Source organism: Dermochelys coriacea, chromosome 2 (assembly GCF_009764565.3).
Source record: "Dermochelys coriacea isolate rDerCor1 chromosome 2, rDerCor1.pri.v4, whole genome shotgun sequence".
NCBI classification, from domain to species: domain Eukaryota; kingdom Metazoa; phylum Chordata; order Testudines; family Dermochelyidae; genus Dermochelys; species Dermochelys coriacea.
The window spans coordinates 43,472,351-43,495,904 of record NC_050069.1 but is presented as its reverse complement, the minus strand read 5'-3'; the positions used below and the strand labels follow the sequence as shown (position 1 = coordinate 43,495,904).

Sequence of the window (23,554 nt, the reverse complement as noted above, 5' to 3'; positions counted from 1 at the left end):
TAGAGTTAACTTTTAATTGAAGAGTGGTTAAGGAGTTGAGTGCAAAATGAGAATCTTATTTCCATTATGATTACCCACTTCAATGGCTTCCTGTACTCTGGTTCGACTAATTAAAAACTGTATTTCCAGGCGTTTAAGTTGTGTTTTGAGTATTAAAATTACTGGCTCTAAATGTCATTTAGACTGAATCCAGCAGTCCATAGTGTGCTGAATATGAATCACTAATCCCATCAACCCCACATTCTTTTTTTTTTTTTTTTTTACATGGAAAATATATCAAGTGGCTCTTAGAGGGGTGTGATGGGACTTAGCCTCCATCACTTGCAAGTAAGGGCTAAAACCCCAGTTAGTTATGCTCTGCACATTGGAGGGTGGCTGATTGCCTCCTGCTAGAAGAGGTGGAACTAGGCCTTACTCTAAGTCTACTTATACGTCTACATCACAAAGATAAACCTGTGGCTCGTCTGTCCCAGTTGACTGAGCTCAAGGGGCTCGGGTTGCAGGGCTGTTTCATTGCTGTATGTGCTTGGGCTGGAGTCATAGCTGGAGGCGACATACCTTAGGTTGAGTTACTGCGGGGTCTACGCCCCGGGGGATTGACGGGAGAAAATCTCCCATCGATTTACCTTACTCTTCTCATTGGGGGTAGAGTACAGGGGTCGACTGAAGAGCGATCTGCAGTCGATTTGTCGGGTCTTTACTAGACTCGCTAAATCAACCGCTGGTGAATCAATCTCGGAGCTGTAGTGTAGACTTGCCCTTAGTGATCACTGCCACAAGGGGTTTAAGAAGTTAGTGTTGCAAACAAAGCTAGGTAGATGGAACACTTGCATTCTAAATGTAAAATTGAGCTGTAGAGGCTTGGCATGGGGAGGAAATTGGATTAGTTGCCTTCTCAATTCTGAATGGCACAAGGGAGGAAAGTTTTTGTTTTTTCTAAATATGCATTGATGTCAGGAGTGTTGCTCATTCTGTAAAGAGGGCTGAATTCCATTTTTAATTCTGAGTAGTGGGCTGGGATACAAACTTAGGGTTACATACTTCCTTGATTAACAGTAGATCTCTCACTAATGCAGTGGTCCCCAAACTGTGGGGCTTGCCCCCTGAGTGGGGCACAGAGGAACATTTGGGGTGAGGGATGTGGTGGGGCCAAGGTCAACCCTCACAAGGAGAGGGGTGGGAGTACCACCCAACCCCGCCCCCAGCTCTGGCTCAGCTCCTGGCTCTTGGCTCCCGCTCCAAGCTCTGGCCCCATTCCTGGCCCTGGCTCTCGATCATGGCACCTGGGGTGGGGGTGCAGACTGGACAAAGGGGGGGCATGACTGAAAACATTTGGGGACCACTGCACTAATGTCATTGGGAGTTTGTATAAAGATCCAGGAGGGAACCAACCTGGCCTTTAATGGTAATAAATAAAACTTTAGTTACTAGATATTCAATATCTTATTGTCACATTCAGCATAGATTCCCAGGCTAGAAGGGACCATTGATCATCTAGTATGACCTCCTATGTAACACAGGCTATAGAACTTCCCCAAAATAATTCCGAGAGCATCTTTTTAAAAAAAAAAAAAAATCCAGTCTTGATTTCAAAATAGCCAGTGATGGAGAATCCATTATGAATCCCAATCAGTTGTTCTAGTGGTTAATTAACCTCGCTGTTCAAAGCTTAGGCTTTATTTCTAGTCTGAATTTCTCTAGTTTCTCTCTCCTTCCTTTGCATTTTTCTCACTGTAGCAACTTTAAAAATCTCACCCATCTGTCTAAGGTGAGTGAGCAATAAAATAGTTAATGATAAAATGTTAAGCTAAAATATAGCTTTTAACACACACCAGTGTGATTAGTGTTGGTGAGGTGGCACAGGGCTTCACTCATCTGAGTTGGTGTTTCAGGTTGTCTGCAGACTTGAGAAGGCAATAGTAGCTCTGATACACATTTTCTTTACTGCCATAATTAACTGTGCTAGCTGGATTCAAGCTAGCTCATGTATAGTTTTTGATGTGTAGCCATATCCTGGTTTTGGTCAACCCTAGAATTCCCTTACATATAGTAAACTGCTGTTCAACCTAAAATGCTCCGAATTAAGTCCTGCTTTCCCACTGGAAGAAAAAGAACAGCATTGTAAATAACTACATTCCATGGCAACATGCTTTTCATCTTTTCATTGACTTCAGAATAATTATAGTGTTTAAGCTTATATTTTTTTCAATTACTTCATATGATTTGTAATAGTAGTAGCGATATCCAGATAGGGCACTGTTGTCGACTGCATGGACAGGTAAATTAAATAATTTAATTTAATTCTGATTAAATTTTCAGAGTTTATTTTGTTTGAAAAGAGAATAAAGGTTATTATATAAAACTTACTTTTTGAAGTGGAACAAAGTAAGCTTAAAAAATTGTCCTTTTTCTCCTAAACAAATACAAAATTTTATAATGTGTTGTGATATTACTTGTGCTCCGAGTAACTTAAAGAAGTAATTGTTTTAATGGTGATGGGGAGAAAAGGGATATCTGTAGACCAGAGGTGGGCAAACTACGGTCCGTGGACCACATCCGGCCTGCAGGTCCCACCTGCCCGGCCCTTGAGCTCCTGGCCCAGGAGGCTAGTCCCCAGCCCATCCCCTGCTGTTCCCTCTACCCCGCAGCCTCAGCACACTACACCGCCAGCGCAATGCTCTGGCGGCCGGGCAGTGCAGTTGCAGAGCTGTGACCTGATCCGGTGCTCTGGGTGGCGCCAGCCACCTGGTACTCCAGGCAGCATGGTAAGGGAGCAGGGGGGGGTTGGATAGAGGGCAAGGAAGTTTGGGGTGGTGGTCGGGATGAGGGTGTGGATAGGGGGTTGGGGTGGTCAGAGGGCGGGGAACGGGGGTTGGATGGGGCGGGGGCAGTGAGGAATGAGGGGGGTGTTTGAATGGGATGGCAGGGGGCAGTCAGGGGTGGGAGGTACGGGGGTGGTCGGGGAACAGGGAGTGGGGGTGGTGGATGGGGCAGGAGTCCCTGGGGGGCTGTCAGGGGACAGGGAACGGGGGGTTGGATGGGGCAGGAGTCTCGGGGCAAGAAGCGGGGGGGGTGGGGTCGGATAGGAGGTGGGGGCCGGGCCACACCTATTTGGGGAGAGAGAGCCTCCCCAACCATACAATTTTGAAAACCCGATTTGGCCCTCAGGCCAAAAAGTTTGCCCGCCCCTGCTGTAGACAGTGTGGAAGAATATAATTAGCACACTGAAGAATGTTGTAATGTTTTTATAAGTCATGATAATAGCTGTACTAACAAGTCAAGTCCTGCACATTCTTATTCATGTGAGCAGTCCTGTTGAGGTAAATGGGACTGCTTGAATGCGTATGAATTGCTTACTTGGGAACTTGCAGAATTAAGACTGCAATTTTGTACAGTAATGCTCTTTTTGATTAAAGTGTTAATCAGGGTGGATTTAGTGATTTTAAATCAAATTGATTTAAATCACTAGTCAAGAAGACTCGATTTAATCATAGTTTTCTACATAAAAGTGCATTCTTGTTGGTTGTTATAACCTTAATACATATTCTTCACAACTTGGAGATAGATGTAGGTTTCATTTTTGGAAGGTGTACACTATACATTTTTAAACTGATTTATTTTGAAAACTTTTCAGATTAGTTTTACAGCTATATCAGAAAATGAATGATTGTTTGGTTATTTCATTTACCAAAGGTAATTGAAGCAGATAGTTCACTTCCCAATGACTTCATAAATATCTCCAATTCAACAGGTTAATCATTAATATATGGAGGATTTTCTTGCCGTGCTGTATTAGGAGGAGGACATCACCAGACAGGCATTTAAATTTTTATTTAACTAAAACAACAGTGTTAAGTATTCTGGATTTTTTTCTTCAACAGCAAACATATAATGTTTTAACAAAACAAGCATTTGTCCCTAACTTCTCACATTTATCTCCAGACTTCTTCTCCGTGTCCAGATATATTTCGCCCCCAACAGTCTTCTATTCATTGAACTTTTTGAAATGTTGCACTTGTAGAGAGGTAGGGGATTGACTCTGTGTACACACATTTGCAGAGGGACAATAGAGTTGAGGTCTGTTATTTCTCACCTTTATTTATTTATTTATTTATTTAAAAACATTTTTGCTGTTAACAAGCATGTTATCTCTGGAGACACAAATCCACAGTTTGAGAACTGTAAAACTAAGCATCTCTGATGGTATCTTCTAGACTGAGCACTGAGTCCCATTGGGTAGATAGATTATTTAGGTTAATCTTTCTATACAAAAGCCTGTTGAACCCCGAAAGTTTGGGTCCCTAATCCATAAACTATTGGAACTCACTTACAAAACTTTTCTTAAACATTACATGAATGTATTGTCTCATACTATAGAATTAGAATTTATAATCCCTATTCCATGATGAGATATCTTTGAGCTATAATGTATCTTAATTAAAACTATCTTTAGATAGGGTGTTTTCCCCTCAAAAAGCATTTTATCAAAACAATCAGATTTTTAATTTTTTTTTTTAAACAATCATTAATTTTTATCCACCCTGGTGTTAATACTGTTTTGAGTATTTTTCTCCTGCATGGTCTCAGTAGGCCTTTATTCTCATAGTGTTAAAATAAATAATGAATTTCTCTCTAGAATATTTGTTTTGACTTTACAAACAAAGATACACACATCTGTTGAGTTTTTCATTGCACTCTTGAAGTTCAATATTTCATTTTATAGAGAGAGGTTTCAGAGTAGCAGCCGTGTTAGTCTGTATTCGCAAAAAAGAAAAGGAGTACTTGTGGCACCTTAGTCTAAATAAATTTGTTAGTCTCTAAGGTGCCACAAGTACTCCTTTTCTTTTTTTATTTTATAGAGATAGTTGCTTGAGTGGATTTTTTCTTTAAATCTGTAGGGCTCATTATTTAGCATGTAATTCAGTAGAATGTACCATGACTTTTGCATATTGTATAAAAATGGAATTCAACCTCTGAAATTTGTGGACTTGAAATACTGGGGTTTTCATTTATATATATTGTAATTTTGAGACTTAGAAAATAGTTTATTGGAACATTAACATGTAGCAGTGGTTCTCAAACTGGGGTCCATTGACCACCAGTGGTCTTTGAGCTCCATTCAGGTGGTCCATAGATAGTTCCCTCTAAGGTGCGTGCCTGGGCAGCCAGCTGCACGAGAGAATGAAGGGCTACCCACCTAATTAGTGGAGCTGCGCAGCCATGGCTTTACTAATTAGATGCTTGGACCCTGGAGAAGATACACATGTAAGGGTGGCTGGTGGCCTTGTGGGGGATTAAATTTAGGGGATATTTGGGAGGGGGCAGTGGAGTGAGAAGAGAGGGTGGGGGGAATCTGGGACGTGCAGGGCTGTGGCCGCCAGAGAAAGAGGCAACTTTCCTCAGCTCCAGGGCTGCAGCTGCCAGGGAGAGATGGCCCTCCTTCCCAGCCTCAGCTCTCTGGCTGCTGTTGCGGGGGAGAGAGGCACGTCCATTGAATTAGAAAGCTAAGACTAATGATATTAAAATATGAGTGTTGTGCTTTTATTTGTAGAACAAATAAAATTATTATTAAGGGTTTTTTTTATACAGCGCTTTTATCCAAAGTGCTTTCCAATAGTTAGCTAATGGTACAAACAACATTTGGAAAGATCATTAAGTGGTCCATGAGACCCTCAGCAATTTTCAAGTGGTCCACAAAAAAAAAGAGTTTGAGAATCATTGACATATAGTCTCTTCACTAGTTTGATTGTACCAGTTTAGATAACTTTGAGATTTTAGCAGGGTCTTACAATTAAAGTTAGTCATTACCCTTAAGTCATTGTTTGTCAGAATGTTGCTTCAGAATGTCCTCTAGTGACAGGTTTACTAAAAATAAGAGAGATCCCCTTTCCTATAATCTTTTATCAAAAATGAAGGAAACGTAATCAGAGTGCAATCTAAAACTGTAGAAATAGTCTGACAAACAAGTTATTGCTAGTGTCAAGATGTTGAGGGTACTGAGTTATTTGCATGTGTTAAGTGGATGAGAGGATGAAATGCGGGACTCTTACACTGTACTCCACATCTTGGAACTTTTCAGAAAGCAACTTTTTAGAACAGAAGAGGACTGTGCAATGTCTTATACAACTAATTGTGTAAAAAAGGAAAGTTAACTTACCTCTAGCCTTCCTGATTTTGTAATCTGGGAAACAAAACTTGACACATTTTTCGCTTGCCCCTCTTCAAGTCTGTCAGACGGAGTGAGCAGGACAGACTCAACTGTGTGAGTATGGTTGTATTATGTATAGCAGTAGCACACAAAGGATCATGGCTGCACTGTATTTGATGATATACAAACACAGAGGAAAATAGTCCTCTTCTAAAGACCTTAAAAATAATTTGAAATAGGACACAGCAAGCGAATAATGGTAAGAAATTAATGTGATTAGATGGGCTAGCTGTGTGCATGTCCTGAAGGTTCAAAATTATTGAAGTGTTTTTTTTTTATCCCCCACCTAGCTATCATTAGCTGTCTGTGTTAAACTCCCACAGACTGACTTTCATTGTACACCTGTGCTGGAAATCTGTATGTGGAAGTGATCTCAAGACTACTCCTCTTAGAACAGGAGCACTGTTGTGATTATGAACTGTTTTTTCAGGAGATAGGTCACAACTACCACTGTATAAGCCCCTTATGTTGGAGGCTGAGGCAAGAGGCATTGACAGCATTGTTGTTGGAGCTACTCTTTCAATTGTTGTGAATAGTTGTGGCAGCTGTGGGTGGTGTGAAGGACTGGAAGTCCCTGCAGTAACTCGATAGGCTGTTTTTGACCTTCTTGCTCAAGATAGAGCAGTACAGCAGTTGGATTAAATCTTCTAAATGTTGCTGAATGTTCTCATAACTGGGGATTGAGGGGTTTTGTGGTTGCAGCACTTGGACCTTGGCCACTTCACTAAAGATGAGGTATTTAATAGTCTCTGTTCAGTGGTCCAGAATGCAAAATCATAATATGTGGTATGATACCGCTAGCAGTCTATACAGTGAAATCATGACGGAGCTATCTGTTGACCCTTTGCCTACCCTGGAGGAGTTTTCCACCTGGTTCAGTTGAACTGCTGGGAGCCCTGGTGTAGACAGGGCATTTGTATCTAGACCTGTGGTTTTTTTTTTTTTTTTTTTTTAACCCCTGCTTTCAATATGCTTAACTAAAATGTTGGTAAAATGGGATTGGCCGTGGGAACCTGTTTACATTATGGCTCTTACTGGTAAATTAGTGTTAGCACTGACAGAAATTTTTTTTTTTTTGGTACCCATCCTTGGAGTAGACCTGGCCACAGTCATGTCCACTCTACAAGGTTAATCTCTACAAAGCGAGTAAATGTGAATGCAAATGGAATGCCCTGGTATCACATAACACTGCTTTGAAAGTGTTCTGCAACAATGCTTCAACAATATTCCAACCCTGTTAAGAAGATGATTAGATTAGCAGATTAGCCATATTGGCCATCTAACAATATTGTAGAAATATTGTACTGTGGCTGTTTTTGAAAGTAGAAATATTTTTTTATACTGGTTCAGCTTTCTGTTACTGTTTGCAGATCTAAAGAGACTGATCTCTCCAGGTCAGAAATGGAAGTTAAAATTGTGTTTTTTAGAGCATTCTTGCTACTGCGTTTGGGCCCAGTTTTGAGCTGTGGGAATGTGTGGAATCGTGGGACCGATATGATGGTAGTATCCTCTGATTATCATATAGTTTTGCACCTTGAGTAGGTATGTGAATGGCCAGACACTTTTGTACACTTAAAATAATTTGGCATGTGCACTGAAATATGCCCAAATCATTGTGTATTCATTGGTTTAGACATGCCCTCACAACTTTCACTTCTTAGAGTTCTCAGTATGTGAATTGTGGAACTGCCTGAACGGCTAAATCAGGTCTTCAGCAAATTATGACTGTTTACCAGTGAGGGCCTTTCCAGGCTACAACTCTTTCTTTCTGTAACCATTTCATGACTCTTATCTGATCTGGCTACAACAAACATGGTTGAATTTTGACTACACAGCAGCTTCATAACAAAACTATGTTGAATCAAGGCAGGTAAGTCATGAAATGATTACAAAAACACTCTTGAATTTGTAGTGTGGCAGAGTGCTTACTGGTAAGCAGCAATCTTTTGTCACAGAATTGAGTTAGTCTTCCCTGGCAATCCCATGTTTCCTACAGCGTGGCACCAAAGAGTGCAAGCCCAGTTTAAAAAAAAAAAAAAAAATCAGAAATGTCTGAAAATCTAGGCAATTCATAACGTTGAGAGAAAGTAAGGTTCTCTGCATTACATTAACCAATGTAAACAACTGTATTATTTAAAGTATTCCTTTACTATTAAATTATTATGGATAAGAAGTCAGTTCAGGTGTCTGGGAAATGTTCTTTTGGAGGTAAAGAGTAAAGATAGTCAAGTATTTTATTTTTAAGATACAGGAAGCTTAGTTGAATGTAGGTGTGTGTAGTTTAGAAGTGCCAAAATAATTGAGCACCTTCCTTGTATTCTAGATGCCTGATTTTTATGTATGAGTGGAATGAAAAGATTTCTTTTAATAAACATTTGTATAACTGATCCTAGACATACATGGTACTGTAGAGAGATTAAAGACACTGTTCTCGCTTCAAGCATACAAAGCAGCATTGTCTTTTTCTTTATTCATTTGGGACCAGCTTATGTTTTTCAATAACTTAGAGTCACTGAAAGCCTTTAATACATTTAGCCAGTTTCTGACCTGAAATACGTGAGGGAAAACTTAATTTGATAAATCTTTTACTTAAGAGCAGGTTTTATTTTAGGCCTCATATTAATGGGTGACGTAAATGTACAGTAGAACCTCAGAGTTATGAACACCTTGAGAATGGAGGTTTGTAACTCTGAAATGTTTGTAACTCTGAACAAAACGTTATGGTGGTTCTTTCAAAAGTTTACAACTGAACATTGACTTAATACAGCTTTGATACTTAACTATGCAGAAGAAAAATGCTGCTTATAACATCTTAATTTAAATGAAGCAAGCGCAGAAATAGTTTCCTTACCCTGTCAATTTTTTAGTTTTTTTTTCCCTTTTTTTAAGTTTACATTTTACACGGTACTGTTCTGTACAGTATTTGCTTTTTTTTGGCCTGACTGTGTACTTCTGGTTCCAAAAGAGGTGTGTGGTTGACTGGTCAGTTTGTAACTCTGGTGTTTGTAACTCTGAGGTTCTACTGTACTTGTATTGCATTAACACCATAATTAGTTACATAACATAAACTGGTAATATATAAAATATTTAATAAATGGTTACAAAATGAGTCTGGCAACATTTGTAACAAGATATTGCAACATCTAGATTGAATTTTTTATTCCACAGTTCAGAATGTTATGGCCAAAGTGCTGCAAAAAGCTAAATTTATTTTAGGATTTAAAACAAATGTTTTGACGATGGGTTCCCTTTCCTTAGCCATATATTATAGCAACATTAAGGCTTCTGTTCTGCAAATACGCATTTGGGATGCCATCCAACTTGTAGCAAAAGCAGTGAAATTCTTTCCATTGGCTTTAATTTAAGTTGGATTAGATCCATGCATAACAAGGATGGGAGCACTTGCCTGTGTTTAAATTGATCACTTGCACAAGAGTTTGCAGCACTGGGGTCTTAATTTGCAAACTTCCCCAAAACTGAGCTGAAATGACTGATGCTGTTTCACAAACAAAAAGTCTACATTAGTCTCATGCAAATATGGAGTTGGAGGAGGTTATGTAAAATATCTTTCTACATTTCCTGGCTCCAGAGGAAGTCACTAAGAGTCTCGAAAAATAATATTGTAAACAAAATTGTTCAGATTAAAACTTCTAACTTGTTCAGAGAAATTTTATGAAACTGGAAAACAATTTAAAATAAAGTTGAGTGTAAAAGGCATACCATGTGTGTACATTTTTGCACCATTTAAAGTGTGCTGGGCATGTGCAAAATGTGTATCTGAACACTGACTTTAATCTTCAGGATTCCTCCCTTCCAGACCTTGAAAAATCTACTTGCCAGTGGAGAATAGGAAACTTTCTGCCTTTTTTTTAAATTCAACCTTCTCATCACCTCATTGTTCACAGTTCTGGTTATCCAGCTAATTTTTAACATTATTCTATAGCACCAAATTTCTGAATTGTCTCTGTGCTGCTTGAGTCCAGCTCTCCCATCCATAGAGGAGCATTTAGTAATTTAGTGTGTGTGTGCAGTTTGAACTTTCAGTAGCTTTGGAAGTTGTTGAATACATTCCCCCCACCTCCCAGCTGTATTCTTCTCTTAATTTCTTCATCACATTTTCTGTCTGATGTTGTTAGGCTTCCTAGGTAGGGGGAAACTATTTGCTTGTTCTACCATTTGACTGTCGAGATATTGGTGTTGCCTACCTTTATGCATAAATGTTTACTTGTTGTTGTTACATTTTTTTCTTCCTAATGTTGATTGTCATTCTCTCCCCTCCTCCCCCCCCCCCCAAGATTTGAAAGTATCTTGTCCCCTTATTGGTCCTTTGGGTCAGGTGCCATCCAGGTTAGCTGAGCTTCTTACCCTTTACAGGTAACAGGATGTTGCCTCTGGCTAGGAGGGATTTTATAGCACTGTATACAGAAAGGTGGTTATCCTTCCCTTTATATTTATGACGGGGCCACTAGCATATTTTATGTTCATGTATATGTCATTGGACTGTGTGCTCTGTTTGGTGTCTTATAAACTTTCCCTCATTATACCTTCTAACTACGTTAAATAGTTGCTGAGATAGGATGCACACTTTTCTTAATGTTGCAATACTCAGTTCATGTTTTTGGCTTGCTGCTTTCTGTCCTCATACAGGCTTTTTATTAATTATATTTCTTCAAAGTCCATATTACATTACTCAGGAATATGTATATTCTTGTGTTGGATTTTATCAGATGCCTTCTCAAAATCCACAATGCACGTATAAATTTCCCTTTGCATCTCTATCATGTGATTGCATAAGATCCTCAGGGCAAAGATTGCTTCCCATATGCCTAGTACTGAGTGGAAACCAAAATGACTTCTGCTACATCTTGTCAGCACATGGATACATCAACATCTTCAGACAACTTTCAATAAAACTTGGTATGTGGCTTATAAGACTTATAGTTCACTATTGTTTATATTCTCTAGCATTATTGACCTTTGGTAGAGTAATTAAGACTGAAGTCCGTTGGAAGTTCTCCTTGTGCGTATATCTGAAAAGTTTTAGCAGGTTTAGTTTTTGACTCTTTATTCAGGGTTTGTAGCATTTCAAACAGAACACCCTCCACTTAAGCTGCTTTTCCTCACTTTATACTTTTCATCCCTGTTTCTAGCTTCCACATTGTAATATGCAGTGCTTTTTCTTCTCTTGAAGTGTTTATATCTCTAGTTTTTCAGGATTGTCAAAAACTTCCTTCACATATTCTGTCCATCTGGAATGCTATTGGTTTTTGTGGCACACTCTGCCATCCTTAGACTTAATGCAGCTAATTCCTTTTCTTGACTTCTTGATTTGTCTCATGATTCTTTTTGTGGTGTGGTGACTCTTGTGTCTGTGTCTAGTTTCACATTCTTTGATTTCATCGCTTTTCCTCTAATGGATTTCATAGAAAGGAATTTATACTGGATTTTGATGACTGACATAGTATGTTAATACTTTTTCCTGACAACTCTAAAACTCCCTCTTCCCTTCTCAGAGTATGTTAGTGTAACGGGAACCCTGGGGTACAACCTGGAACTGTGGAACCACTGTGCCTCCTTAACTCTCTAGCCTGGACTGTCTCACACAATGCTGTGCCAGAGACAAGCAGCAACACCCCTCCACGTGCTATGATCACTCAGCCATCAGAATGTGGAGCCCTACACCCAACTAAATTGCACGAATGCTCCCTGAGCCACTCACAAATCATACAGAGGGAGGCACCATTCACCTCAGCCTTGCACCCCATAAATATAACATCTTACTACTTAGGACTTCCTTGGACAGTGCAAGCTCGTTAATTAATTTTGCCACTCTGATAAAAGGGTAGTGGATGTGCAACAGCCCTTGTTAACCTGAGCTGAGATTCCCCAAGTACTTCAACCAAAGCCACGCTGTTTTAGGTAAAATATAAAACAGACTTATTAACTACAGAAAGATAGATTTTTTTTTTAAGTGATTATAAGTAGCAGGAAAAGAGATCAAAGTTGGTTACCTAGAAATAAAAATAGAAATGCACTGTAAATTCTACAAACTAAGCAATATTTGAATCAGGCAGTCTCTCACCCTAATAGATGTTACAGGCAGCTCACAGTTCTCAATACACAGGCTGGTTTCCCTTCCCAGCCTGGGACCAATTTTCCCAGTTCAAAGTCTTTTTGTCTTCCAGACTGTCTTCCAGGTGTTGAGATGAAGGAGAAGAGAAGCCAAGTGATGTCACTATCCCTCTTTTATACTTTCTTCCAGCTGCTAAAAAGAGTCTTGCTGTGATGTGGGGTCAGGCAGTCCTCATTGCCTGCCCTCTCTGAGAAGTCTCTGGGATCAACGCCTGTCTGACCAGTGATTTGTTCCTTTGTCCCTACTGAAAGGCCAGCTCTGGGTGTCTCCCAACCTCACAATGTATTTCAGTAACACATATAGCAATACTTCATGTACAATGATAGTACATACAGTCCAACAGGATATTAAGATTCAACAGATCAAGACTTTTAAAATACCTCATAAGGCATACTTTGTATAAAACATATCACATCACAGTGGTGAATATGGGGGTTCCAGGGTTCTACTTTCAGGTACAGAGTGTCAGTTACAACAGTTATATTTGATTGAAAACTATATCTGTCCTCTAAAATAGGTTGTATGTAGTACAGGGGAGACATTTTTTTTACTGTAAAAATTGAAATTGGACAGTGATGGCTATCATGATCTACAAGTGGGGGCAAGTGGGAAAATAGTAAAATAATAATCTTAATGGTATGATAGCAAATGAGATACCACACGAGTGAGGTAATGTCTGTTGTTGGACCAACGTCTGTTGGTGAGAGAGAAGATTTCAAGCTCATACAGAGCTCTTCAGGTCTGGGAAATGTACAATACTCGGTGTCACGGCTAAGTACAAGGTGGAACAGATTTTTTTTTTTTTTTTTTTTTTTTGCATAAGTACACATTTCAAGGGAGCATCAAAGGTGAAGTGGCTCATTAACACCTCTCCAGTCATGGAGGGAGAGGAAGCGGGGATGGGGAGGAAGCAGAGATTGCTGTAATAAGCCATAAATCCAGTGTGTCTATTCAGTCCGTGATTTTTAGAAGTGTCTAGCAAAGTTATGGATTTAAGCTCCCAGACTCTACTTACGAAGGTGTTTTGAAGGCTTGTGATCACTCTGTGAAAAGTGTTCACCTGTAGGTGATGTTTTTTGTCTATCATTTCCTGTGAGTTCATTTTCAAGAGTAGTGATTGTCTTGTTTCACCATATAGTTGTTTTGGGGGTATTTTGTGCATTGGATGACGTACACTGCATGTGTAGGACTCATGGATCTTGAAATGTATATTGGGGGGATCTTGTAACAGTGGAGATGTCTACAGGTTTTTCATCTGAGAGGCTGGTACTGCTTTGAGTTGGTACCCTGGTCTGTGGGGAGCTTGCTTCTGATGACAAACTTGATGAGATTTTTGTTGTTTGAAGGCCAGAAGAGGGGGTTCAGAAAAGATTTCTTTCAGGATGTGGTCTGGGAAGGTTATTCCATAATAATCTGCTCCAGGGGTTCCTGCATCTTGCTCTGAAACATCTGGTATCTGCCACTCTTAGTCAGAATAGTAGACTAGATTCATAGATACTAAGGTCAGAAGGGACCATTCTGATCATCTAGTCCGACCTCCTGCACAGCGCAGGCCACAGAATCTCACCCACCCACTCCTATGAAAAACCTCACCCATGTCTGAGCTATTGAAGTCCTTAAATCATGGTTCAAAGACTTCAAGGAGCAGAGAAGCCTCCCTCAAGTCAACCATGCCCCATGCTACAGAGGAAGGCGAAAAACCTCCAGGGCCTTTCCAATCTGCCCTGGAGGAAAATTCCTTCCAGACCCCAAATATGGCAGTCAGCTAAACCCTGAGCATATGGGCAAGATTCACCAGCCAGATACCCAGGAAAGAATTTTCTATAATAACTCAGATCCCATCCATCTAATATCCCATCTCAGGGGATTTGGCCTATTTACCCTGAATATTTAAAGATCAATTACTTACCAAAATCCCATTATCCCATCATACCCTCTCCTCCATAAACTTATCGAGTAGAATCTTAAAACCAGATAGATCTTTTGCCCCCACTGCTTCCCTTGGAAGGTTATTCCAAAACTTCACTCCTCTGATGGTTAAAAACCTTCGTCTAATTTCAAGTCTAAACTTCCTGGTGGCCAGTTTATACCCATTTGTTCTTGTGTCCACATTGGTGCTGAGCTTAAATAATTCCTCTCCCTCTCCTATATTTATCCCTCTGATATATTTATAGAGAGCAATCATATCTCCCCTCAACCTTCTTTTAGTTAGGCTAAACAAGCCAAGCTCCTTAAGTCTCCTTTCATAAGACAAGTTTTCCATTCCTCGGATCATCCTAGTAGCCCTTCTCTGTACCTGCTCCAGTTTGAATTCATCCTTTTTAAACATGGGAGACCAGAACTGCACACAGTATTCTAGGTGAGGTCTCACCAGTGCCTTGTATAATGGTACTAAAACCTCCTTATCCCTACTGGAAATGCCTCTCCTGATGCATCCCAAAACTGCATTAGCTTTTTTCACAGCCATATCACATTGGCAGCTCATAGTCATCCTATGATCAACCAATACTCCAAGGTCCTTCTCCTCTTCCGTTACTTCTAATTGATGCATCCCCAACTTATAGCTAAAATTCTTGTTATTAATCCCTAAATGCATAACCTTACACTTCTCACTATTAAATTTCATCCTATTACTATTACTCCAGTTTACAAGGTAATCCAGATCCTCCTGTATAATATCCCGATCCTTCTCCGAATTGGCAGTACCTCCCAGCTTTGTATCATCTGCAAACTTTATTAGCACACTCCCACTTTTTGTGCCAAGGTCAGTAATAAAAAGATTAAATAAGATTGGTCCCAAAACCGATCCCTGAGAAACTCCACTGGTAACCTCCCTCCAACCTGACAGTTCGCCTTTCAGTAGGACCCGTTGCAGTCTCCCCTTTAACCAATTCCTTATCCACCTTTTGATGTTCATATTGATCCCCATCTTCTCCAATTTAACTAATAATTCCCCATGTGGCACGGTATCAAATGCCTTACTGAAATCTAGGTAAATTAGATCCACTGCATTTCCTTTATCTAAAAAATCTGTTACTTTTTCAAAAAAGGAGATTAGGTTGGTTTGGCACGATCTACCTTTTGTAAAACCATGTTGTATTTTGTCCCATTTACCATTGACTTCAATGTCCTTAACTAATTTCTCCTTCAAAATTTTTTCCAGGACCTTGCATACTACAGATGTCAAACTAACAGGCCTGTAGTTACCCGGATCACTTTTTTTTCCTTTCTTAAAAATAGGAACTATATTAGCAATTCTCCAATCATTCGGTACTATTCCTGAGTTTACAGATTCATTAAAAATTCTAATGGGCTTGCAATTTCAGGTGCCAATTCCTTTAATATTCTTGGATGAAGATTATCTGGGCCCCCCGATTTAGTCCCATTAAGCTGTTTCAGTTTCGCTTCTACCTCTGATATGGTAATATCTACCTCTATATCCTATCAGTGGTTCTCAAACTTTTCTTTTTTCGTGGACCGCTTGAAAATTGCCAAGCATCTTGGTGGACAACTTAATGATCTTTCCAAATGTTGTTTGTACCATTAGCTAACTATTATAAAGCGCTTTGGATAAAAGCGCTATATTAAAAAAACCTTTAATAATAAACATTTTTTTTCTACAAATAAAAGAGCACAACTCATATTTTAATATCGGTAGTCTTACCTTTCTAATGCAATGGATGTGACCTCTCTCCTCCACTGTAGCAGCCCCTGAGCTGGGGCTGGGAAGGAGGGCAGTCTCTCAGGCCACCGCAGCGCTGCATGGCTCCTCTAATTAGATGGGTGGCCCTTCATTTTCTTTTGTGCAGCCGCCCAGGCGCACACCTTAGAGGGAACTATCCGCAGACCACCTGAATAGAGCTTGCGGACCACGGGTGGTCCGTGGAGCACAGTTTGAGAACCTCTGGACTAGATGGACCTTTGTGATCCAGAGTGGCAGTTCTTGCATTCCTGAATCTGCAGACAGCTTTAAGATGTAGCTGTGAAAGACTAACTGTTCAATTCATGTAAATAGATGAACTCTGGATTCTTAAATATTAAATGTCAGCATTAATTTCTTCACTGCTAATCAGTTTAGCAGAAACATCAAGCTGATGTGCTTATTGATAGATTTTTTTTAGCAGATACAGTAAGACAATAAGGCTATGTTTACACTATGAACCTTACAGCAGCACAGTTGTATCGCTGCAGCAGTGCTGTTGTAAGGGCTCTCATGTAGCTGCTCTTTGCCAGCAGGAGAGCTCTCCTGCCAGCATAATTAAACCACCCCTAATGAATGGCATTAGCTATGTTGACGGGAGAGTGTCTCCCATCACATAGCGCTATCTGCACTGGGATTTTTGATGGTGAAACTTATGTCAGGCGGGGGGGGGGTGAGGTTTTTTTTTTTTTCCCCTCCTTGCACCCCTGTCAGGATTGGTCCTTCCAAACATAGTCTCCTCAACTTTTGCCTAAGAAGGAGAGGGAAAGACTACCTGCATTTCTTCTCCCAGTGTCAGAAGCTTCAACTACATCATGCAAAAAAACCAAACAAACCCCACCTCAACCTCTCGAAGGCTTATCCCCCCTCTGTTCCTTTATCATTTGATAAAACCATTTCCCCTGATAGAGTCTATAGTATGCTTCTGCATTATCAATACAAAGACCTGCAGCACATTGAAAACTTGAGAAAACGTGCCCTTGACCGATTTAAGTTTCACAGACAAAAGTGACTGTGGACAGCACTATTTCGGCAGGGGAGGCTCTCCAACTGACATAGCTAATGCTGCTCATTGGGGTTGGCATAATTATGCTGGCAGGAGAGCGGCTACATGGGAGACCTTACAGTGGCACAGCTGTAGCGGTACAGCTGTGCTGCTGTAAAGTCCATAGCGTAGACCAGAGGTCTCCAGACTACGGCTTGCGGGCCAGATCTGGCCTGGGGCTTCCATTTGTCCAGCCCTCCAACCAACAGGGGAGAAGCGAACAGCTGATTAGGCACCCTGAGCAGGCAGGGGGAAGGGCCGCCGGCAGCAGCTCACGTGGGGTGGCAGCACAGCTGAGCTGTGCAGAGGGGTGAGTGCCTCTGGAAGCCAGTGTCCCCCCAAAAGGGGAGCCAACTTAGGGGAGAGTTGCTGCTGCAGCCGAGCGGGCACGGGCCCCTGCCTTAGAGTAAAAATACAAGCCAGATGCTTAATTACATCTCCAATAAATGGAGTAAAGAAAATGGAAATTAACAATTTCATAATGGTTACATTTTAACTACGGCACTAATGGAACCAAACAGTCCCAACCAACAATGGGAACCTGGAGCTTCTCTTACCAAAGTACAGCCAAACTTTCAATCTTTTGTCATTTTCTTCAGCAGAGCAGGCACGGGGCAGAGAGGACCCAAAAAGGGGAGCCAACTTACAGTATCTGCATCGATTAACTTTTATACCTGATTTAGAATTTAATGCAACACTGACACAGTAGAGTAGTGTTGCTTTTTAAAAGATTTTGCACATATTTGCATATATTTAATTTCTTTCACAGTTGCTTTGGCCCACGAAGCCCCTTCAAAAATCTAATATGGCTCTCGTCTCATAAAGTTTGGAGACCCCTGGTGTGGACACATCCATATAATTGGTTTTTTAGATCAAGATTAGGCAGTAGGGTCAGTTTGATGGGAGTTCTGAGTCTGCCATTCCTGTACCTGTTTAGTAGAGAAATAAAGGATTTCAGGCACAACTGCTGTCAAGCTGGTATCTTTCTTAAGCACTGATCTCCTCATTTCTAAAAATGAGTTGTATGCATGCTTCGTTTGCTCTTAGTTTAGTTTTCCAGTTACTGTTGTATTGCAGCAGCATTTCTTTCTAATATAGCACTCTTTAAGTAAAACAGTAAAATTCCCATTATCTGAACTTCTTGGACAGCACCAAATAACTTTAGGTAATTGAGAGTCAGAACAGAAAGTCAGCTGGTTCTTGGTCAGAAAGGGAGGGCCAAGCAGTTGAGTTTTGGATGACTAGGTTTCTGCTGTGTAACAAGATTTTTCTTTATTGCCCCCTTCCCTCTCCTTTTCCATCCAAATTACTTTTGGTACACAGAGCAAGCTTTAAATGGCTACAGTGGCAGGCTGCCAACTTTATGGTAAACTTGGTGCGTTACCTGAAAGCTTTTGTTGGAATATTTTCAGTGGGAGTTTGATAAAATATTTTGGTGTTGCTCACCTTAAGAGTAGTTCCTCTTTTGTCCTTTTCTGCCCTCCCCAGTCTGAGTTAGTGGTAGAACACTGGGTCAGATCAATGGTTCCATCTAATTTTTTCCATCCATATACAGAATAAATTTTGTTGTGCACACCAAAGTAATGTGCGGATGTGCACCATCAGTAGAAACAAAAAACATAAATGTAATATTTTTTTAAAAGTTACCACAGGGATAATTACTCCAGCCAGGACAGGTTAGACATTTTAGAACTCGGTACTCAAAGAATTAAATTTAAGCATAAGAGGGAAATAAAAATGATGAAATGCACAGGCCAGTCAAAAAACTAAAGAATATATGTGCATTGCAGGAAGTACCAAGAAGTAACAACAACAAAAATAATACAAGTATGTGTTGGGATGGGGGGTGTGTGTGTGTGTGTGTGTGAGAGAGGGAGAGAGAGAGAGAGAGACTGTGTGTGATGGTTGCTGGGAAAGTCTCTGGGAGATGCTGTGTGCTGTCTCTTTAAGGCACTGTCATTCACTGTGGGAGGACTCAGAAGGCTCATTGGGACTTCAGACTACAGCAGCCGTCCTGCTCCTGAGCCCTGTCCCCCCTCCCGCCCCTGCTCTGTGGAGATTGGGTACATGGCTGGGAGGGGGAGTGTGTGTGTGTGTGTGTGTGTGTGCGCGTGTGTGAGGGAGAGGGAAACGGAGATTGTGTGCTGGCTGCTGGGGAAGTCTCCCAGACGCTGTGTCCAATCTCTAAGGCACTCACCGTGGGAGGGCTCAGAAGGCTTGTTCAGACCACCGCAGCTCTCCTGCTCCTAAGCCCTGTTCCCCTTCCCTGCTCTGCAGAGATGGGATATGGAGGGGGAAGGGGACACCCTGACATCAGCACTCTCTTCTCTCTTCCCTGCTCTGCACAGCCAGCCGGAGGGTCCCAGGAACAGCTGGCCAGGGCTCCAAGGCAGAGGGCAGGAGATATATTGCTGCAAAGCGGTGGGGGAGGGGCACATGAACACGTGCTTCCAGATGTTTGCAGTTCTGCTAATGAAGTGCGCGGCCCTTGAATCGCTCCTGGGTGGCCGCCCAACTGTGCAGCTTAGAGGGAACACAGCATCTATCCCAGTGTCCTGTGTTCCGACAATGGCCAATGCCAGGTGCTTTGGAGGGAAATAAAAGAACAGGGCAATTATCGAGTGATCCATCCCCTGTCATCCACTCCCAGCTTCTGGCAGTCGGAGGCTAGGGCTCCTCAGAGTATGGGGTAGTGTCCCTGAGCATCTTGGCTAATAAGTCCCAGAATGGCTATCTTCCATGAACCTATTTTTATTCTTTTGTGAACCCAGTTATAAGAAGAAACACATGGGGATCAAAGTATTACTTATATGGTGCCTAAACGGTGAGGTTGTTTTAGGAGCCTAGAAAACTTGGGACCCAAAGTTCCTCAAGAGACCAAATTTTTGGCATATCTATGACAGTGTTAATGTGCTTCAGGAGACGTGTTGAATCGTCCTTACTTAGAGGAGGGTCACCATGTTGCAGGATTTTTGGGGGGTGATTGGAAATAAGTCACGAGGTGGCAACTTCAGGTTTTCCTCTCAATAGGATAAAAGTAATCCCTTCTCTTCTGTTTCTTATTCCGGAAGATGTGCAGCAGCAGTAGCCTCATCAGGCTTACCTTGTGAAGCTAACTTTCATCCTTCTCTATGGTTTTTCAGGCCCCCCTCCCCCTGGACCCCCCAAAACTTTGTGTACCATAGCTCATCCCAGGTCATGTTTCTGGGAAGCTGGCAAAAAATCAGAACTTAATTATTGGCTGAAATCCTGACTGTGCTGAAGTCAATGGTGAAACTTGAATTCAGTGGGGATGACATTTCACTCTATTGTTTAGAATGTCTGTGGGTTTAGGGCTCATATTTCCAAAATGGCTTGGTCTGCCAACTCCACGTTAGTTTTGTTGGCCTTGTTGAGAAATGCCTTTTCAGTGTGGTGTAGGTTTTTTGGAAGAGTAGTTAGTGGAAAGGGAAATTAGAAGTATAATGTAAACAGCATCAATCTCCAAACTGAGTGCTAGTTTTCACTGCAAAGTTAACTTGAATCACATCCTCGCATACAAACCCTTAACGTGAGTATGATGGTGCTCTTAACTCAAGTTGGCTGACTCCCAGAGGGTTTAGACTACAGCTCAAGTTAGCAAAACTTGTCCACTGCTAACACCGCTATGTGTAGCTGGAGTGTGTTGCAGTGTGGCCATCCTTGCTTGAGGTAGGCGAACTCGGAGGAGTTAATTTGAGTGTGGATAATGTGTTTTCATTGCAGTTAACTTGTACACTGAGGCTATGTCTACACTACGAAATCAGGTCGAATTTATAGAAGTCGATTTTTTTAGAAATCGGTTTTATACAGTTGATCGTGTGTGTCCCCACTTAAGACCATTAAGTCTGCAAAGTGCGTCCACAGTACCGAGGCTATTGTCGACTTCCGGAGTGTTGCACTGTGGGGTAGCTGTCCCACAGTTCCCGCAGTCTCCGCTGACCACTGGAATTCTGGGTTGAGATCCCAATGCCTGATGGGGCAAAAAATATTGTCGTGGGTGGTTCTGGGTACATGTTGTCAGGCCCCCCTCTTTCACTCCCTCCTTGAAAGCAATGGCAGACAATCGTTTCACACCTTTGTTTCCTGGGTTACCCATGCAGACGCCATATCATGGCAAGCATGGAGCCCCCGCTCAGCTTACCATCACAGTACGTCTCCTGGATGCTGGCAGACGCAGGACTGCATTGCTACACAGCAGCAACTCATTGCCTTGTGGCAGCAGATGGTGCATTACGACTGGTAGCCATCCTTGTCGTCTCTTGGGTGCTCTTGGCTGGCCTCGGTGAGGTCGGTTGGGGCACCTGGGCAGTCTTGGGTGCTCTTGGCTGGCCTCGGTGAGGTCGGTCGGGGCACCTGGGCAGTCTTGGGTGCTCTTGGCTGGCCTCGGTGAGGTCGGTCGGGGCACCTGGGCAGTCTTGGGTGCTCTTGGCTGGCCTCGGTGAGGTCGGTCGGGGCACCTGGGCAGTCTTGGGTGCTCTTGGCTGGCCTCGGTGAGGTTGGTCAGGGTGCCTGGACATAAATGGGAATGACTAAGGTCATTCTCTTCTTTAAGTTTTGTCTAATGGAGATTCAGTCCTGCCTGGAATATTGGCAGAGGATAGCTCAGTGGTTTGAGCATTGGCCTGCTAAACCCAGGGTTGTGAGTTGAATCCTTGAGGGGACCGTTCTGCCTCAGGCTGCTCTCCAAACTAGCAGCACCGCAAGCATCCAGGGGACGATGACAGCTAGCAGTTGTACTGCATTGTCTGCTGGCGAGCACCCTTTGCTCCCCCCTCCCTCCCTCCGTGAAAGCAACGTCCAACAATCTTTTCGTGCCTTTTTCCGTGCGGGCGCCATATTGCTGTCGGCATCGTCATCCACCCGCCACTTCTGCTGCCACTCTGCTCTCCTGCATTCCTCATACCACGGCAAGCATGGAGCCCGCTCAGATCGCTGTGGCAGTTACGACCATTCTAAACTCCACATGCATTATCCAGCAGTATATGCAGAACCAGAACTTGCAAAAGCAGGCGAGTAGGCAATGGCAGCACGGGAGGAGAGTGATGAGGAAGTGGACACAGACTTCTCTCAAGTACGGGCCCCGGCAGTGTGGACACCATGGTAGTAGTGGGGCAGGTTCATGCCGTGGAAAGCCAATTCTGGGCTTGGGAAACAAGTACACACTGATGGGACCGCTTAGTGTTGCAGGTCTGGGATGATTCCCAATGGCTGTGAAACTTTCGCATGCGTAAGGGCATTTTCATGGAACTTTGTGACTTGCTTTCCCCTGCCCTGAAGTGCTGGATTACCAAGATTAGAGGAGCCCTCACAGTTCACCAGCGAGTGGCAATAGCCCTCTAAAAATGTGCAATGCCAGACAGCTACCGGTCAGTTGGGAATCAAATTGGAGTGGGCAACTCTACTGTGGGGGCTGCTGTGATCCAAGTAGCCAACGCAATCACTGAGCTGCTGCTATCAAGGGTAGTGACTCTGGGAAATGTGCAGGTCATAATGGATGGCTTTGCTGCAATGGGATTTCCTAACTGTGGTGGGGCAATAGAGCGAACCCATATTCCTATCTTGGCACCGGAGCACCAAGGCAGCAGGCACATAAACCGCAAGGGTTACTTTTCAATGGTGCTGCAAGCACTGGTGGATCACAAGGGACGTTTCACCAACATCAATGTGGGATGGCCAGGAAAGGTACATGACGTTCGCATCTTCAGGAACTCTGGTCTGTTTCAACAGCTGCAGCAAGGGACTTTCTTCCCAGACCAGAAAATAACCACTGAGGATGTTGAAATGCCTATAGTTATCCTTGGGGACCCAGCCTACCCCTTAATCCCATGGCTCATGAAGCCATACCACAGGCAGCCTAGACAGTAGTCAGGAGCTGTTCAACTACAGGCTGAGCAAGTGCAGAATGGTGGTAGAATGTGCATTTGGATATTTAAAAGTACGCTGGCACAGTTTACTAGACCTCAGCGAAACCAATATTCCCACTGTTGTTGCTTGCTGTGCGCTCCACAATATCTGTGAGAATAAGGGGGAGACGTCTATGGCACTGTGGGAGGTTGAGGCAAATCGCCTGGCTGCTGATTACGTGCAGTCAGACACCAGGGCGGTTAGAAGAGAACAGGAGGGTGCGGTGCGGTGCGCACCAGAGAATCTTAGAAAACCAGTTTCGTAACTAGCCAGGCTACGGTGTGAAAGTTCTGTTTGTTTCTCCTTGATGAAAACCCCCGCCCCTTGGTTCACTCTACTTCCCTGTAAGCTAACCACCCTCCCCTTCCCCCCCTTGATCACCGCTTTCAGAAGCAATAAAGTCATTGTTACTTCAAATTCATGCATTCTTTATGAATTCATCACACAAATAGGGGGATAACTGCCAAGGTAGCCCAGGAGAGATGGGGGAGGATAGAAGGACAAGGCCACACTGCACTTTAAAACTTATTCGCAAAAAAGAAA

The 23,554-nt window shown here is 42.4% G+C and overlaps 1 protein-coding gene across 4 annotated transcripts in view; it reads left to right on the top strand.

The window, feature by feature from the left end:
• PLEKHF2 (pleckstrin homology and FYVE domain containing 2) overlaps positions 1 to 23,554 on the top strand; it is a 44,857-nt gene that overhangs the window by 5,486 nt on the left and 15,817 nt on the right. The window contains exon 1 of one of the 4 annotated variants that reach the window (XM_043507577.1): positions 10,861 to 11,125. The exons of 2 other annotated variants lie outside the window; for them this stretch is intronic. The gene's annotated coding sequence lies outside the window, so the exon portion shown is untranslated. Of the gene's footprint in view, positions 1 to 10,860; positions 11,126 to 11,741; positions 11,941 to 23,554 lie in introns of those variants that run through there. One more of the 4 variants, XM_043507576.1, reaches the window with a different exon arrangement.